Source organism: Protomyctophum bolini, assembly GCF_963924005.1.
Source record: "Protomyctophum bolini genome assembly, chromosome: 4".
NCBI lineage: Eukaryota > Metazoa > Chordata > Actinopteri > Myctophiformes > Myctophidae > Protomyctophum > Protomyctophum bolini.
This window is the reverse complement of record NC_137865.1, coordinates 19,713,564-19,731,800: the sequence shown is the minus strand read 5'-3', so window position 1 is coordinate 19,731,800 and position 18,237 is coordinate 19,713,564. Positions and strand designations below refer to the sequence as shown.

Here is an 18,237-nt window from a genome sequence, read left to right as displayed (position 1 = left end):
CACACGTCACACACACACACACACACACACGTCACACACACACGTCCATGGTGCTAACCCTGGAGTATGAAGGAGGAGGGTGTCAAATGAGCCAGCTTAAACAGCTGAATGATGTGATGACGATCAGTAGTCAACCAGTGACCCCCCAGGGCCAATCGTCATGACAACAGGCTTACAGTTTGGAGTCAATCCAGGCCCCCACACACACACACACACACACACACACACACACACGAGGAAAGTTACATAGTGCAGCTTTAAGCGAAGAATCACACCTGTGTGAACTGAGCGGACCGGTGCAACTATACATTTATTGTTATAATTACCGTGCTCTGTACTGTATTGTAGTGTACTGAGCGGGGGTCCCCAAAACATCCAGACACCCAGGAACCCACACAGGGTTCCAGGCCGGTTCCGGCGAGCCACCCGCGTCCGAAACGGTGGAGAAATGATGGAGTTACCATGTGGGGGTCCCGAGGGATACCCGGAACATCCAGACCCCCAGGAGTGAAATGATGGAGTTACCATGTGGGGGTCCCGAGGGATACCCGGAACATCCAGACCCCCAGGAGTGAAATGATGGAGTTACCATGTGGGGGTCCCGAGGGATACCCGGAACATCCAGACCCCCAGGAGTGAAATGATGGAGTTACCATGTGGGGGTCCCGAGGGATACCCGGAACATCCAGACCCCCAGGAGTGAAATGATGGAGTTACCATGTGGGGGTCCCGAGGGATACCCGGAACATCCAGACCCCCAGGAGTGAAATGATGGAGTTACCATGTGGGGGTCCCGAGGGATACCCGGAACATCCAGACCCCCAGGAGTGAAATGATGGAGTTACCATGTGGGGGTCCCGAGGGATACCCGGAACATCCAGACCCCCAGGAGTGAAATGATGGAGTTACCATGTGGGGGTCCCGAGGGATACCCGGAACATCCAGACCCCCAGGAGTGCGTCCAGAGGGTCGGGCCGGTTCCGGCAAGCTGCCGCACGTCGGAAACGGTAGAAAAATAACAGAGTTACCATGTGAGGGTCCCCGGGGGTACCCGCGAGACATGGCCAAAGCATTTCCGGGGCTCCCCAGCCTAAGATGTTGAGAACCCCTGTTCTAGAGAAACTCTGGCAGTTAATAGTCTGGGGTGTGCACAAAAAAAATCTGAATAGACATTAAAAAAAAAAAAAATTTAATGAAAGTTCCCTTCAATCGTTGTCGGTGCAAGCGGGCCGACCATATGTGTCAGTGATGACACAGCCGCATTTCTCCTGTAAACATGACGCAGACAGACTGCAGGTAAGCCCTTAAAGCTGTGGATTACCAGCATGGGGTGTCCATGGTTTATGTTTATGAAACAGGCCAACATCACAGGATTAGTGTCTTGTTTTTTTTTGTCTATACATTATAGCCCGAAGCTGCCTTGCCGCACACTGTCATTATCGTTGATGTTGGGAAGAAACCTCTTACAGTACCTCCATATTCTATATCTTGCCATGTTTATTCGCAAAATTAACGCCCTACTTCCGAAAGTCGAAATATGACGCGAAGTGTTTTTTTTCTTTTTTGACACATGCTGCTGCTTTTTTTAACTGCAACTATGCACCTTGACATACTTACGTGAACATCTGCTATGTGTTTAACTTCCTCACGCGCCACTGCTATTTCTAAAGGCCAGACCGCACCAATGCAACTAAAGTTGCAAGTCCATGCAAAAATATAACAAAATCGTTTTAAGGACAGTCCACAGACTCCACACCATTGCAACTCCTAGTAGTTTTTTCAACGGTTTTGTTGTAGTTGCGACTAGTTGGATTAGTGCGGTCTGGCAGCTCTGGCCTTAACAACGCTCCTTATCCAGTGAGTATTCCATGCATCTTATGTCTATACTTTCCCCTATAGGTGCAACCTGAAAGCAAACTCCACCTGCCCGACCCTTTTATTTACCTGCCACAGGCAGACGGGTAACCATTAGTGTTAACCCATGTGATAATAAAGTTGAGTGGAGCAGTCATCTCTGGTCCCAAGGTCCCAATGCTCATAAAACAGCTTCTAGGAAACCCATGACAACAGATGAGCCTGGTGAACCAGATGAACTATTAACTACATACTGTATACACTATACAGACTCAATTAAACAAATGCTTACAACGTGATGACAAAGCAAGGTATGAGCCTTGCAATTTAACCATTACACTGAGACTTGCACCCTAAATATTTCGTTGAGCAGGGTCCCCCGGATTACACGGCTGGTCTCCAAATCTGTGTGTGTGTGTGTGTGTGTGTGTGTGTGTGTGTGTGTGTGTGTGTGTGTGTGTGTGTGTGTGTGTGTGTGTGTGTGTGTGTGTGTGTTTGTGTGTGTGTGTGTGTGTGTGTGTGTGTGTGTGTGTTAGGCTGCGCAACATGTACAGTGACACTTGGTTGTGAAAACTAACCAAACGCTATTTCGTGCTCGGACAGACCCAGCCAGCCAGGCAGGGACACACATGGCTGTCTATAGGAGTGCAGGTTGCACCACTCAAAAATCACACTGCTGTGAAGTGAGGGGCACTCTTATCATCAAAAATCACATTCCATGCTCAGGCAATCAAATAATCAAACCATGGTACACACAAACACTCAACACTGGCCAATCAAATCATCACAAATGTTGTACACAAAGCTGAGATACCTAGCGAACCCTCAAAAACAAAAAAATGTAGAATATGGAGATAATTGGTTTCTGCCCGATAGCAACGATTTGCTACTTGAATGAGCCAGTGTATTCGGCAGCGTGTAAGGATATCAGCAGCTTCTGGACACTAATCTGAACTGAGGGAGTGAGAGAGAGGTGGCTCTGGAAGTGCAAAAGGCACCACCACCACCGTGAGAACCGTCTCTCTCTCTCTCTGAGCCGCTGCACCAGGACGTGCAGAGAGTGTTAGAACTTAGAGGGGCAGGGGCTGCAATCCCTGTAAGAGGGCAGTTTTGGACGAAAATAGCAGATCTACAAGCTCACAATGCGTCGCAGTTGAGAGCTTGTAGATCAGCTATTTCCGGGGCGCACTCTTTATAAGCTAGTGGAGATGCGGTGTAACGACATGGATTTCTAAACAAATTAGTTCAACGCGAAATGCTGTGTTCAAGTTCAGGAGACATCGGAAAAAAGCTATTCTCCTGAATGCTGCCTTCTGGTATGGCGTGGCAAGGAGTGGCATTTGCATTTCTTTCGCCAAAGTAAATCTGGAGAGGGCAGGGGCTGAAGCCCCCTTTGATGTCTATGAGTGCACGTCCCTGCGCTGCGCTGTGTCTGCGGAGAGAGAGAGAGAGAGAGAGAGACACAAGCAGCAACCTGTGTCTGCAGAGAGAGAGAGACACAAGCAGCAACCTGTGTCTGCAGAGAGAGAGAGACACAAGCAGCAACCTGTGTCTGCAGAGAGAGAGAGAGAGACACAAGCAGCAACCTGTGTCTGCAGAGAGAGAGAGACACAAGCAGCAACCTGTGTCTGCAGAGAGAGAGAGACACAAGCAGCAACCTGTGTCTGCAGAGAGAGAGAGAGAGACACAAGCAGCAACCTGTGTCTGCAGAGAGAGAGAGAGAGAGAGAGAGAGAGAGACACAAGCAGCAACCTGTGTCTGCAGAGAGAGAGAGAGAGACACAAGCAGGCAGCAACCTGTGTCTGCAGAGAGAGAGAGAGAGAGATACAAGCAGCAACCTGTGTCTGCAGAGAGAGAGAGAGAGAGAGAGACACAAGCAGCAACCTGTGTCTGCAGAGAGAGAGAGAGACAAGCAGCAACCTGTGTCTGCAGAGAGAGAGAGACACAAGCAGCAACCTGTGTCTGCAGAGAGAGAGAGAGACAAGCAGCAACCTGTGTCTGCAGAGAGAGAGAGACACAAGCAGCAACCTGTGTCTGCAGAGAGAGAGAGACACAAGCAGCAACCTGTGTCTGCAGAGAGAGAGAGACACAAGCAGCAACCTGTGTCTGCAGAGAGAGAGAGACACAAGCAGCAACCTGTGTCTGCAGAGAGAGAGAGAGAGAGAGAGAGAGAGAGAGAGAGACAAGCAGCAACCTGTGTCTATAAATACGCTCTTTTGGCAAAGCCAGCCCCATGCATGCATGCAGCTCTGGAACAAACATGAGCGGTCAGAGGTCAATTGACAGTGACAGTGTGACTGTGTGTCCGTGTGTATTACTAAACTTGTGAGGACCATGATGTCCTATAGTAGAATTTGAGAAGTAGATGTTATGAGGAGAAATGGTTGGTTGTTTAAGGCAGGAGTTCTCAACCTGGGGGTCGCGACGCCTCGGGGGGGGGGGGGGGGGGGAATGTTAAGACAAACATTAAACCTGTGTATAGGAGGGGCTGGCGCCCCTCAAGAAAGAAATCACACCTGTGTGCAGTGAGGGGCACTTTTATCATCATAACATCATCTCATTCTGGCCAATCACAATTCGCGTCCTCACTTTCTGTCCTCACTTTTAATCCTCAATACATTCCAATCAAATCATCGCTATGGGGGGATCAGCCAATCAAATCATCGCTATGGGGGGGATCAGCCAATCAAATCATCGCTATGGGGGGGATCAGCCAATCAAATCATCGCTATGGGGGATCAGCCAATCAAATCATCGCTATGGGGTGATTAGCCAATCAAATCATTGCTATGAAGTGATCAGCCAATCAAATCATCGCTATGGGGTGATCAGCCACTCAAATCATTGCTATGCCAGTGTCATACACCAATATGCAGATCTGCGATGTTGGCTTGTAGATCGGTAGTTTTTGACAAAGACACTGAGTGGATTATAAAAAAAGACTAGATAAAGTGCCCCTCGGGGCAAATTAGGATGGAATATGAAATATCGGACAGATCCGGCTTGAACAAATGACTGTAGAGATGGTGTGTAACGATTTGCAGGATTTTTTGACAGAATCTGGAGGAGTAATATAAAAAATTATGTTTTTCAAAAGTCGGCCTCCTGGTGGCGCTATAACAGGCCGTTGTGACAGAGGTTCATTGTTGGCATCCAGGGAGTGTGTGTGCTACATTTGGCATCGACCCGCTAAACGGTGTCGGAGATTAGCTGTACACGGACGGACGGACGGACGGAGAACCACTGCCCTATATAAGGGCCCCATTGTATGCAAGCAGCTAAATGCGTTCGAGCCAGCAGCATTGACATGGTTAATGTGGACAGATCACGTCATCACAGCATCTAACTGTCACGTCCTTAGCATATCTTCTGAGGCTTGATTGTCAGTGATATACAACTGGTTGCTGTCGGGGCAGAAACCTCATATCTCTGATCTCCATATGTCAACTTGTTACGAGTGTTGCACTAAAGTAGTGATAGCTACAAGCTACGATCTACAAGCTTGGCAATGTGTCGCATCGCGACTCGTTGATCGTAGATCGGCTATTTTCACCAGGATTACAGTCATTCATGTGTCTTAAGAGGCCAGACCGCACCAATGCAACTAGTCGCATCTCCTTGCAACAAAAGAGTTTTAAAGCCAGTCCACACCAATGCAACAGCGGCACAGCCATTGGGGTGGAAGGAGTTGCATTGGTGTGGACTGGCGTGGCCTTTAGATCAGAGCTGACCTTTCATATCAGACAGGCGCATATTGATCGGCACTGTTCCATATAGAGGGTATGCCCATGCATAAAGTCAGTGGCAAATCGAGTGGCAGATCGAGTTGTTTAACTTTGTTTAATACAATCAGATCTTTTCTGTTTGGATGGCCTGTCAAGGGCAGAAAGTAGTTTTTTGCCACTCAGTGGGCGTTCCTGCATAACTTCCAGGTATGATGATGATGTCACACGCATACCCTCTATTAGAACTATGTGGGGTTTAGAGGATAAATGATTAAATGAACACGGTTTTCTTCCCATTGTTCTGTACTAGGTCGTAGGGAGAAAACAACTCACACGCGTGTAAAGTGAGGGGCGCCCTTATCATCGTACATCATCATACATCATCTCTTTCCGGCCAATCAGAATTTGCGTCCTCACCTTCGTCTTCAATGTTTGTGGTACGCAATGTTTGTGTTTACACAAACACTCAAAATTGTCCATTAATTGTCATTGGCATTCAATGTTTGTGTAGGACAATGTTTGTGTTTACACACATACCAAAAGCTGGACATAGTAGGGGCTATCGCTGCTCAAAAATCACACGTGTGTGAAGTGAGGGGTGTTCCTATCATCATACATCACATTCTGTGCTCAGCCAATCAAATCAACACATTCCGTGGCACAAATACACAGACACACAAAGCTGGGCATAAGATGGGGTCGGGGCTAGCACCCCTCAAAAATATATTGTTTGATTTAGACCTGGGCAATATATCAATATTATTATGTTGATATCGCGGTAGGAGCCTACTACTATCGTCTGGGATGTTGGATATGGCACGCATGTAATGTGTTTTCCTGGTTTGAATCACTTGGGTCAAAAACGTTTGTCTATTTTAGCTATTTTTGGATTTCTTTATTAAATGAGAAAACAAAATCAACACAAAATAGGGAGACTTGTTTATGCTTCAAATTATAATCATGTTGAACATTGGTTCTACGTTGATGAATTACGTACAAGGACATGATGCAACTTTAATGGACATTAACCACTTTAAACCTATATACATCTAAAATACAAAACAACGCTTGTAAATCTGTGTTTTGGCACAAAATATGTTCATGAAAAGTTTTGAGAAGCACTGATCTACAGGATGTCAGAAACTAAAATCTATCAGTCTGCTTAAGGCATTTCAGAACACAGCTTAGATCAAAAGGTTTTCAAGATTGTGATCTGGTCGTTAATGTGCGTTTTGATCCATCTTATTCACAGCAAAGTGTTTCTCTCTCGTTCTCACTCACTCTCTGAGGGAGAAAGACGGTCTGTGTGGGAGAGGAAGCTGCTTTTAGACAAAAAGGCCAGCCTTAAATAACCCGGGAAAAAACTGGGGAAAGGGATAAAAACAACCCTGCGACAGAAAGAGAAAGGAACATTGGCACGACACGACAGAAGGCTGCTAAAAATGCAACCTCTCTGGAGGCAGAAAGTGAAGAGAAAATAGAGAATTACCCTAGATTCCCCCACATAAGATAAGTAAGGGCGATGATGCTGCAGGGGGAACTAGAACATTACTGGGCAGCAACTACAGTAGGACTTATTATCCATATTGTGACCTGACCACACTGAGGATGACTATTACTATAACCTGACAACACTGCGGGGATGACTATTACTATAACCATATTGTGACCTGACCACACTGCGGGGATGACTATCAGTAATGCCTAATATAATGCCAATTGGGCATAGCAGTGGTGGCCATTTTCAGGTTCCATCGTTCCAGACCCCATTCATTTTTCCCACTAGAGATTTCCAGAGTTATTTTAAGCCTACAGTCAAGCCACCCAGGAAACATTTTTGAAAGCTGCAAAACAAAGGTATCCTGGATAGTGGATACGTACTGTATAAGTGCAGTAGTTATATATCATCTCTGTTGGGCGGAAACTCATATGTCCAAAACTGTGACTTTTCAAGAATTCAAATTCAAAACCAACAAAAGTAGCATATCTACGAGCGCAACACTCTTGAGCCTGCCGAGCTGCTATTTTTAATGTTTTTTAGTGACGCTGTAGTATGATGAAGTAGGGCATTCATTTCCAAAGTAGGTTCAAAGTAGGTTCAACCATTTCCAAAGGTTGCTGGGAACAACAGTTGAGGGAGAGGAGGAAGACATACCACCATTACTCCAGAACCTCGACATCAATGATGGCCCCTTCACGGTCAGTGAGTTAACCAGGGCGAAAGCCACACTGAGAGTGGGCAAAAGTGCTGGGCCGGACGGCATACCTCCAGAGGTGGTAAAGAACTGCGGGTTTGACAACGTCATCCTACAGTTCTGTAACCTCGCCTTGCTAAACAGCAAGCAGCCTGACATTTGGTCTCTGTCCAACATCATCCCTGTGCCTAAGGCCGGGGACCTTTCGAAGCCAGACAACTACCGAGGCATCAGCCTGACATGCATCACCGCAAAGGTCTACAACCGTATGATCCTGAACCGGATAAGGCATGCCATCGACCCTCATCTGAGGGAGAACCAAAACGGTTTTCGAGAAGGGAGAACTACCGTGGCCCAGATCTTGGCCCTAAGGAGAATCATTGAGGAGGTCAAAAGGAACAACCTGACTGCCGTGTTGTGTTTTATCGACTTCAAGAAAGCATTTGACTCGATACACAGAGGAACGATGATGAAGATCCTTAAGGCCTACGGTGTCCCTCCCAACTTACACCGGGCAATAGAAACCATGTACGCAGGAACAAGGGCCAAGGTGTTGACTCCAGATGGCAACAGTGAGGAGTTTAACATCGTGGCTGGAGTACTGCAAGGAGACACCCTAGCCCCCTTCCTCTTCGTCATAGTCCTGGACTACGCGTTGAGGAAGGCCATCAATGGACGAGAGCAGGACCTTGGCCTCACCATAACACCAAGGAGGTCGAGGCGACACCCAACAGTAGTCCTGACAGACTTGGACTACGCGGACGACATCAGCCTGCTCTCTGACCACGTGGAACAAGCGCAGGAGCTCCTGACCAGAGTGGAGTCAGAATGTGCCAAGGTTGGCCTCCGGCTGAATGCCAAGAAAACTCAAGTTATCACTTATAACATCCCATCAGAGCATCCACCTCTAACAACAACAGAAGGCACTGCTTTGAAGGAAGTCAATGACTTCAAGTACCTGGGCTCATGGGTCAACTCCACCGAACAAGACCTGAAAGTGAGGAAGGCCCTTGCATGGAGGGCCCTAAACGGCATGGCCAGCGTATGGAACTCCAACCTCCCCTGTCAAACCAAACTCAGCTTCTTCTACGCAACGGTAGAGTCCGTTCTCCTATATGGCAGTGAATGCTGGACCTTGAAGCCAACCCTGCAGAAGTCTCTCGATGGGTGCTACACCAGAATGTTGCGGGCAGTACTCAACATCAATAAGAGCACACATGTTACAAACACAACTCTGTATGATGGAATGCCAAGGGTGACCCAGAAAATAGCAGCCAGGAGAATGAGACTAGCAGGACACTGCCAAAGACACCAAGAGCTGCCAGCCAGTAAACTAGTGCTGTGGGAACCAACACACGGGCACCGGTCACGAGGACGTCCAACGCTAACATACGTGGATGTACTCAAGAACGACGCAGGAGCGCAAAGTACCAACGAACTGGCCAGATGTATGGAGAACCGGGATGACTGGAAACGACGATGGAGGGCTCGTCTGAGGACGACCTAGAGAGAGCATTCATAAAAGAATGGCTCATCATCACGCCACAGCAGTCAAACTCTCACACTGTGCCCCAGAACGTACTGGACTTATGTACAGTACGTACAGACTCCACTGCACTAATAGAAGACTAAGCTAGTTTGTATTATTATTTTTATGTTATTGTTTTTATTTTGTGAATCTCATTTGACCTGGTTCTATTGAACAGAACAACAAAACATAAGAAAACAATGCATTTTATTTATTTTGTATCCATCATTTCCCTCTACACCAGCAGTGTATCACATCACCACTGGGGTATGGTGTATGGTTCCCTCTACACCAGCAGTGTATCACATCACCACTGGGGTATGGTGTATGGTTCCCTCTACACCAGCAGTGTATCACATCACCACTGGGGTATGGTGACCTCTACACCAGCAGTGTATCACATCACCACTGGGGTCATTTCCCTCTACACCAGCAGTGTATCACATCACCACTGGGGTCATTTCCCTCTACACCAGCAGTGTATCACATCACCACTGGGGTCATTTCCCTCTACACCAGCAGTGTATCACATCACCACTGGGGTATGGTGGCGTTTAGCTGCAGAAAACAAACACACTGTTTTTTGTTTTGGTAGCCAGGCACTTTTTTCTAGCTACCAAACCAAACGGTAAAAACTCCCCAAATGACAGCGAGAGGGCAATGCGTGTTTCTGCAGACTCTAAACACCACCACCTCCGTCGGGTGGCTGATAACTGCCTGCTATAGAGAGAAATAATTGGTGAGAAAACAAATCGATATATTCTGTTCTGTTATGTAAACACAGGGCTACTTACATACTATGCTTTTAATCTGTCAATGATTCAATCAATCGATTCAATCAATCAATCAAAGTGTCAACCTAAATCAAGCCTAAGTTATCAGACAGCCCTTCAAACAGTCTTCCAAACACTCACTTGCACACTGTTTCCTTCTCTCAGTAAAGCTGTGGACGGTACCCATAACCCCCCCCCCCCCCACCCCACCATCCGCTCTCTCCCCTGTACCTTTAGTTGAATAGGTTCAAGGGCCAACAGTATTAAAACTTTAGTTGATAGGTTTAAGGGCCAACACCATTAAAACGGCCTGCCGGATTAGTCACTGGTTGACAAAGTACTCAACCCCCAGTGCTTGAGTCCAAGTATAGAGATACACCTGCTCAAATATGACTCAACTACAAGCCTTCATATTTTAACGTTTACTACTACTAGATCATACCACAGCATCACACGAAGGCATCAAAACAGCAGAGGGGATCTGCAAACTCGAAATTTGGCGTGAAGCGTTATGAGCTTGCAGATCTGCTACTTTTGCCGTTTTTGAATTTTACTTGCCCAATGGGAAAGGAAAGTGCCTCTGAGACCTTAGTATAGGTCTCAGAGGCACAAAAATATACAAATACTCAAGTAAAGTACAGATAATGTACTTAAGAGTACAGTACTCAAGTCAATGTATTACTTTGTGGTACTTTGTTTACTGCCCACCGCTGGGATTAGCACAGGGCAGATTCTATCACAGCACAAGAGATTGCTGAGAGAATGAGATCAGATCCACCACAAGCCTCTAATCAATACCAATAAGCCTCAAAGCCTAAATTGAGTCAACTCGCACCGAACTCTACTGAAAGTATTAACAGCAGGTCACTTGGTTTAAGAAGATAAAATCTGTTTCATGAAAAGGACAAGACAAGCTATAATAAAACCTGCAAAAGGCACTAAGGAGTCAACAATCCACATAATAGAATGGGGGATACACTAAATAATATGTCTGCTCTCTGACGGATCGATTGGCCTATTTGCAAGGTCCCAGGCATCTGTTTTATGGGCTTTCGGGCAGCAGAGGTGTAATGCCTTGTTGGACTATAGTAGCATCTCTCTACTGGCAGCAGGAGATATAAATGCTACAACACAAAAAAGCTGCAGCATGGTGATATTTTGTGTTCCGACTCGATCAATATTCTGTTGATTTTTGTGTCAAAATTGCGAGCCAGAGTGTGAGAAGAGAACTGCAGCCCCTCTCTGAATGTTCTGCATAGGCAGAGCAGCTACAGCAGCACTCCAAACTCCAGACAAAAAAAAAGGTGTGTTGGGAAAGGAATAGATAGACCAGTGGTTGTCAAAGTACAAGAACGCTCGCCCCCAAAACACCTTCGCCGGGGTCAAGTCTGGCGACCTCAGAACAGTCGCCACCTCCTAAACGTAATCTCAGTAATGCTATGCCTAAACCTAACCTAACCTAAATATAACCGCAGTAAAACTATGCCTAAATTACCTAACCTTATTCCTAAACATAACCTCAGTAAAACTATGCCTAAACCTAACCTTATTCCTAAACATAACCTCAGTAAAACTATGCCTAAACCTAACCTTATTCCTACAAATAACATTCCGGTTACCTCCTTGGAGGGGTTCCAGGGGGTCCTCAGCAAAAGTAGTAAGTAAGTAAGTTGCCTTGCTGAGCCATGAGGCCCATAAGGCAGGAGCCTATCTCCTGTTTCTGTAGCGTGAGGCAGCTTGATGTACAAGTACACCCCCATGGACATGACGCTAGTATGTCACAGGGACCCAAATCCAACCCTTGATGCTGAGGGAGGCACTGAGTCTTTGGTATGACCCAGCCGGGGATTGAACCCCAGCCCTGACCTCCCAGTCTCACGGAGGACACTCTAACCACAAGGCCACTGAGCTGGTCAGCAAAGGTAATAGCAACAGTATTAACATAGCAACACAATCCTTTTAACCACTTTGTCTTTATCCATTTATATGTTGGCTGTTTAAAAATAGCAGATCTACAAGCTCACAGTGCATCACTTCGAGCTTGTATCATCTATCTTCCATCACATGAAAAAGTTTGAGAACCAGTGTGGAATAGACAACCAAGCAAAGAAAAACATACCGGGGCAGAACGAAACCAGAGGGCGTGAAGGAGGGAGGAGGAAACAAGGGAGAGATTGTTATGCTTCTCTTTTCTCATTAAGCTGTAATTTACCAAAATGTCACCTCTCACCCGACATGTCAGTTGTAGCTAATCATTTCCATTTGTGGTGGTTTCAACAACACACTTTCAAATCTTAAGCGTCAACTTAACTCTGAGGGCACATTACATTTCGTCACTGACGAGAAGAAACCTCTTATCTGCATGTTCTAGCTTTTTGCGTTTTTACGTAAAGTAACGTCCTCGTTGATCATACTAACTACAGCGCCACACGAAAGCATCGAAAGTAGCAGATCCACAGACCTAGTCGGTCTGCTACTTTCCATGCTTTTGAATGTGAATCCTGGAAAGTAACAGCAACCTCAGACATTATGAGGTTTCCACTCGAGTCGACTGAGACGAATTGTTCTCAGTTACAAATGGAAATATTAGCGCTGAGGCTGCACGTTTCATCTCGGAAAGATAAACTCTTATATTTGTCTCTCTGGAAACGAGCAGATTAATCTCTGGTCCAAATGGAATGATTCAAACCTGCAGATTTCATCACTGGCGTAATCAGCATACTGTAGGATATCATTACATTTGCGCCTTCTATTAGGCTACTTTTCAGTCTACACCAAATGTCTTCGCCAAAAATAAACAACAAGCTTGTAGATTAAATTGGCTATTTTTTGCTAATGTTCCCCCCTCCAGATTCAGAATTATGAATGATTGATGCTTGGGGCTGTATTTTGCGTGTCTTAAGTACCAGGTCTTATTCCCTAACTTGAGTAAACTAAAGACCTGGAGGCGTGGTCAATGCTCTTTGGCCACTCAGAATAGCCAAATGGCATTGATCACGCCTCCAGGTCTTTAGTTTACTCAAGTTAGGGAATAAGACCTGGTACTTAAGACACGCAAAATACAGCCCTTGGAGTTCAACTGGTTAAAGCTAAAGTGGCACTATGTAACTTTTTTGTCCAATCTGTATGTTAATACAATATATAAGTTTATATTTGTCTGCCTGTTCTTCAATTGTCTCACCTAGACACAGAATCTGACAAGAATATTGACCTGATGGCCAAGATTCAATGTATCCCCTCCCCCGAGCAAGCAGACAGGCTCCATTATCCCTATGGTAAACATTTCAGCACTTCACACTCAAATCCAGGGTAGAAAAGGAAAGTAGTAGCATAGTGCATGCTGTAAAGTCAATCACCTGTGTAAGCATTTTGTCTGTGTGTGTGTACATCTTCTACAATAGATGAGAGAGGTGTGTGCACCTCAAAGGCTTGTTGACAACCATCACGTGTTGACTATGAACACATGGAGGGAAAGGTTACACCTCTGGCTTCCACAACATCAACAGCGGGGATTGTCACGTTGCAGACGTGGCCCTGCAGCTTGGCCCTGCACTGCATGGATTTGACATTGAACTGTTGGTCTGCAGCCTCTATATAGACAGTCAGGCTGCAGACAGTCAGACAGTCAGGCTGCAGACAGTCAGCCAGTCAGGCTGCAGACAGTCAGCCAGTCAGGCTGCAGGCTAGGTCACCATGCATGCAGTCAGTATACATTAACCACCAGTCCAGTCCAGTGCATATATAGTTCTCAGAGCTTTTCGTGTCAAGGATACCCAAATTGATATGCGTCCGTCCGTCCGTCCGTCCGTCCCCCCCATCTGAAAAGGTGTTGTGCCAGCCAGGGACCCCATGCAGAAGAGAAGATTTTCAAAAATGTAAATAGCAGACGTACCACTGCTATAGCTTGCACTGCACAGTGTGCTCGTAGTTCTACTATTATTTTTTACATAGCCAAAATGCTAAAATACAAATGGATAAAGTGGTGAAATGATTGGGATGCTACATTAACTACTTTTGCTGGGACTAGCCAATCTAAGCAGCTTGCAGATTGCTTTTCTTGCATTATTCATGATGTGAACATGCCCGATAGGCCGATACATCATTATGATGATCAGACTTAATTATATCATTAAACGTCTTTGTTGTTATTTATGCCCCAAAATCCACTGGATATACAGGTTTTGTAGCAATTTGTAGAAATATCAGATTGTTCTATGTTTAAGCATGTCCTATACTCATGTATACTTTACTTTATTTTTTTACATTTTGCATAAACAATATTAGCCAATGTAAACACTGAGGTGCCCACCTCTCCTGTTACCTATGTGTTGTAATGTAACTACACTGTTATTATGACCACTGGCTTACACTCTGGGCATTAATTAATCATGGGTTATGCAGCCTGACTGAGACTGTATCTTCTTAAAAACACATGCTAGCGTGTTACATCGGACATTCCGTCCTCGTGAGTTAATAATCATCACATTCATAAACCAACTGTAACAACCCCAGGCAACAAGATGAATACATGTATCATCCATAAGAAGAGCATCATGCACGCACAGATTCGATCCGCCCTGGTCTGTGTCTCTCTCTCACACACGCACACACGGCTAATGGATAATGGTTGTCATGCAAACAAGTGACAGTCAAAACATGTGGCAGGCATCCTCAGCCTCATCCCGTTTCAGCTGACTGGCTAATATTAGACACAGGTTGCAGCCTATTACGGTGTATAGTAGCCCATATAACGTTGATAAACTAACTCATCATAATACATAAAATAACACATAATACATACATAGCCATAGCCTAATAACTGAACGGGGACCAGAACGGGGACACCATGCAGTTCCCACCCGCGCGTGCGTGCGTGTTAAGCGTGCGTGTGTGTGTGTGTGTGTGTGTGTGTGTGTGTGTGTGAGTGAGTGAGTGTGAGTGAGAGAGAGAGAGAGAGACACACTGGAGGGGGGGGGGGACACGAACAAACAAAAAAAAGGAAAAAACAAAAACAAAACAGAAATCACATTAAAGTGGCAGTCAGCCCTGTATACTTGAGTTAGCATTAGCCTCGCTAGCCCGGGCTAGCGCGTGAAAGAAAAGAAAGGCAATTCTCGAGAACTAAAAGAAAAAAGCCGCGTGGGAGCGACATTATTCTCCAGGCTGTAATGTGTTTTTTTCCTGTTGCTCGTATAAGAAAGGAATATCCGCAGATATAAACTTACTCAGTGTGGAGGGCTGGTGCTGCTGCTGTGCATGCAGCGGTTGTTTGGAGAGCTTCCTCTTGTTGTATTCAGCGCAGTGGAGACATGTCTTCTCCTTCTCTCAGTCAGTCAGTCAGTCCGTTACACGTACCGTCCATGATACTACGATAGACCGTGGAATGAAGGCAGGGGACAGACGGACAGACAGCGAGGCTGTGGGCCAGCAGACAGACAGACACAGAAAGCAGACTGCCTGGAAGGAAAGGATTGGAATCAGAGAAGTTCCGTCATCATCTCTGTGTCTCTTCAATGGAATGAACGCTGACTGTTATGTATGTCCATGCTGGGCTCTGGGCTTTACTACTACTACTACACTACAGGGTTTACAGCGCCCCCTGTGGCCACATGTTGCTTGGATGGGACTGGTTTTCCAAACTGTCCATCCATCCGTTGATTTTCTTCTGGAGTCTAGAAGCTGTTCCGAGGCCCACTGGTGGGCATTCAGGGTATTGCAAGTGCTCACCAGCCACTACACACACGCACACGCACACAAACACACACACAAACGCACACACACACACACACACACACACACACACTACAAGTAAAAGTAGCTCTCAATCAAAATGTTACTTAAGTGAGAGTAAAAAAGTACTTACTTTTAAATGTACTTAAAATGTACTTTAAATGTAAGTAAAAGTAAATTTCGTATTTTTTGCTGTAATTGTTTTCACAATTATTTTATAGGACCTTGTAACTCTTGTTTCAGAGAAGTAACCCTGAAACCACTGATGATGTGCTTGCTTGTAGAACTACGATATACATCTTAGTATAACAGGATTATACTTTCCTTTTTGAGTGGTGTAGCCACTTCAATGCGCAATGTGTGTCCCTGGCTGGCTGGCTGGCTGGCTGGCATGCTTGTATGTGCATTCCTTCTTGGCCACGCGCGCACGCAGACAGCATCACAGAAAACCACTCAATGATAGAACCGCAGACTTTTCGATTAATTGCGATTAATTATTAACTTTTAACTATTAATTATTAACTATTAGTAGAGTCGCTGCTTCTTCGCCTGGAAAGGAGCCAGCTTATTGGTTCGGGCATCTGGTTAGGATACCTCTCGGGCGTCTCCCTAGGGAGGTCCTCGAGGCACGTCCCACTGGGAGGAGACCCCGGGGCAGACCAAGGAGCAGTTGGAGGAAACACATCGACTCACTTGCCTTGGAACATCTCACTCTTGACAGGAAGTTGCTCATAACAAGTCTACAGTGAATTTTAACACTGCAGATAGAAAGAGGAAAATTCAAGCTTTTTGCACAGCTGCAATGTTGGTGGGTTTGACGTTGTTTAATACAATCAGATAGGACTTTTCTGTTTGGATGAATGGGCTGTCAATGGGAAATTGCATCTAGTTAGCACCGTGCTGACAAGATGGCCACGGTCTGCATAAGGTCAATAGAATGAAGTCTTTTCCATTGCTTCTTGTAAAAAGCTGGTCACAGGCCTCTTCCTGTCACAGCTCGATTATGGCGATACCGTCTATCGCGTTGCCTGTTCCTCAACATTATTCCTTACCAATTTCCTGGCCTGGACTCATCATTCTACTATGGTCCTCCTTAAAGTCTCACAGGCTGCTACACTGGTACTCACTTACAAACAATACAAAGCCATTCTCAGTATGAATTTGAGCTTGTCCAAAACTCTCTCGATCTCAGATCAAATGCTATGTCGTACCCTGCAGTACCACAATCAAATGAAAAAAGCATGGCGCTCTTCTGGCCTCGGTCTTGGAATGACCTACAAACCTACCAGACTCAAACTGGCTTCTGTGATTCCCCCTAGTGAGTATTAAAAGGTTTGTCATGGGCACATTTCCCAGACACTGCTCCTGCTTCAACGTATAGGAAATGTCTGCTAGTCCTATCCTTATCAGTTTTATTGGTCATCTTATTAGATATTTCTGTTCTTTCCTTGAGCTTCCTATAGGTAGTGGGTGCTTACAAATGTTATTTGTCTGTCCTAAATGTTGTCCAATATGTGTTGGTACTGGCAGAGCTGTGTAATATTATTTGCCTCTTCTCTTGGCCAGTTCACACTTGTAAAAGAGACGTTAGTCTCAATGTGTTTTTTACTGGTTAAAAAATAATAAAATGGCGCTGCTTCTGCTGCTGCTGCACCAGTAGTAGGTGGCTTTTTTCTTCTGCAAGAAGAAATTACATCCATTACTTATTCATCCCAAGAGTGTGCATGCACTTATAGCTGCCAGTAACAGTCTAAGTTGTTGTGAATAATGCAGAGGCGTGCCAACTTCAACACCCCCCTGCTATGTGCAACCTATTCTTGTATTTTTGTCCTGTGCTTATAATTCCTCCATTGCAGATGGAAATTTATGGAATGAAGATAGCAGCTAGCCGGCTGGATTCTTGCCAGAACCTACAATGGCTGTCACGCAGACCATATCATTATTTTAGAACAGTGCAAATTTGTAGATTATCTTGCAACAGAAGATTGCTGGGTTAATGTTGCATTGTAACGTAATTACGTGCGAAAACAACTTGATTGAATGAATATACTAGGATTACTGCACAAGCATGCATGCATGCACGCACGCACACACACGCATGCACACACACATACACACACACACACACACACACACACACACACGCGCGCGGACGAATTACGGTGTGCCAAATGTGCACAATGCACATGCACAGGAGTAAGCCTCGGGACCGAGGCTACAGGCCCTGAGCCAATGGGGGCCCTTGGATTCAGAATGTCCTCAAAGTCACGCTTCCAACAAGCTTTGCATTGAGCATGATGGACTTTCCGTCCAGAGATAATGGCCAAAACATCTTGAAAACAGGCACTTCATCCAATTGGCCAATTTTCGATCGACAATTTTCGCCATCGTCACCTGTTTTTCTTTAATAACACAGCTCTTAAAGGCAAATG

General features: G+C 45.5%; 1 protein-coding gene across 1 annotated transcript in view; it reads right to left on the bottom strand.

Moving 5' to 3' along the window:
- Window positions 1-15,597, bottom strand: part of osbpl5 (oxysterol binding protein-like 5) — a 111,513-nt gene extending 95,916 nt beyond the window's left edge. Inside the window, exon 1 of the mRNA XM_080761847.1 lies at window positions 15,301-15,597. The gene's annotated coding sequence lies outside the window, so the exon portion shown is untranslated. The remainder of the gene's footprint in view (window positions 1-15,300) is intronic.
- Between the last annotated feature and the right edge of the window lie 2,640 nt (window positions 15,598-18,237).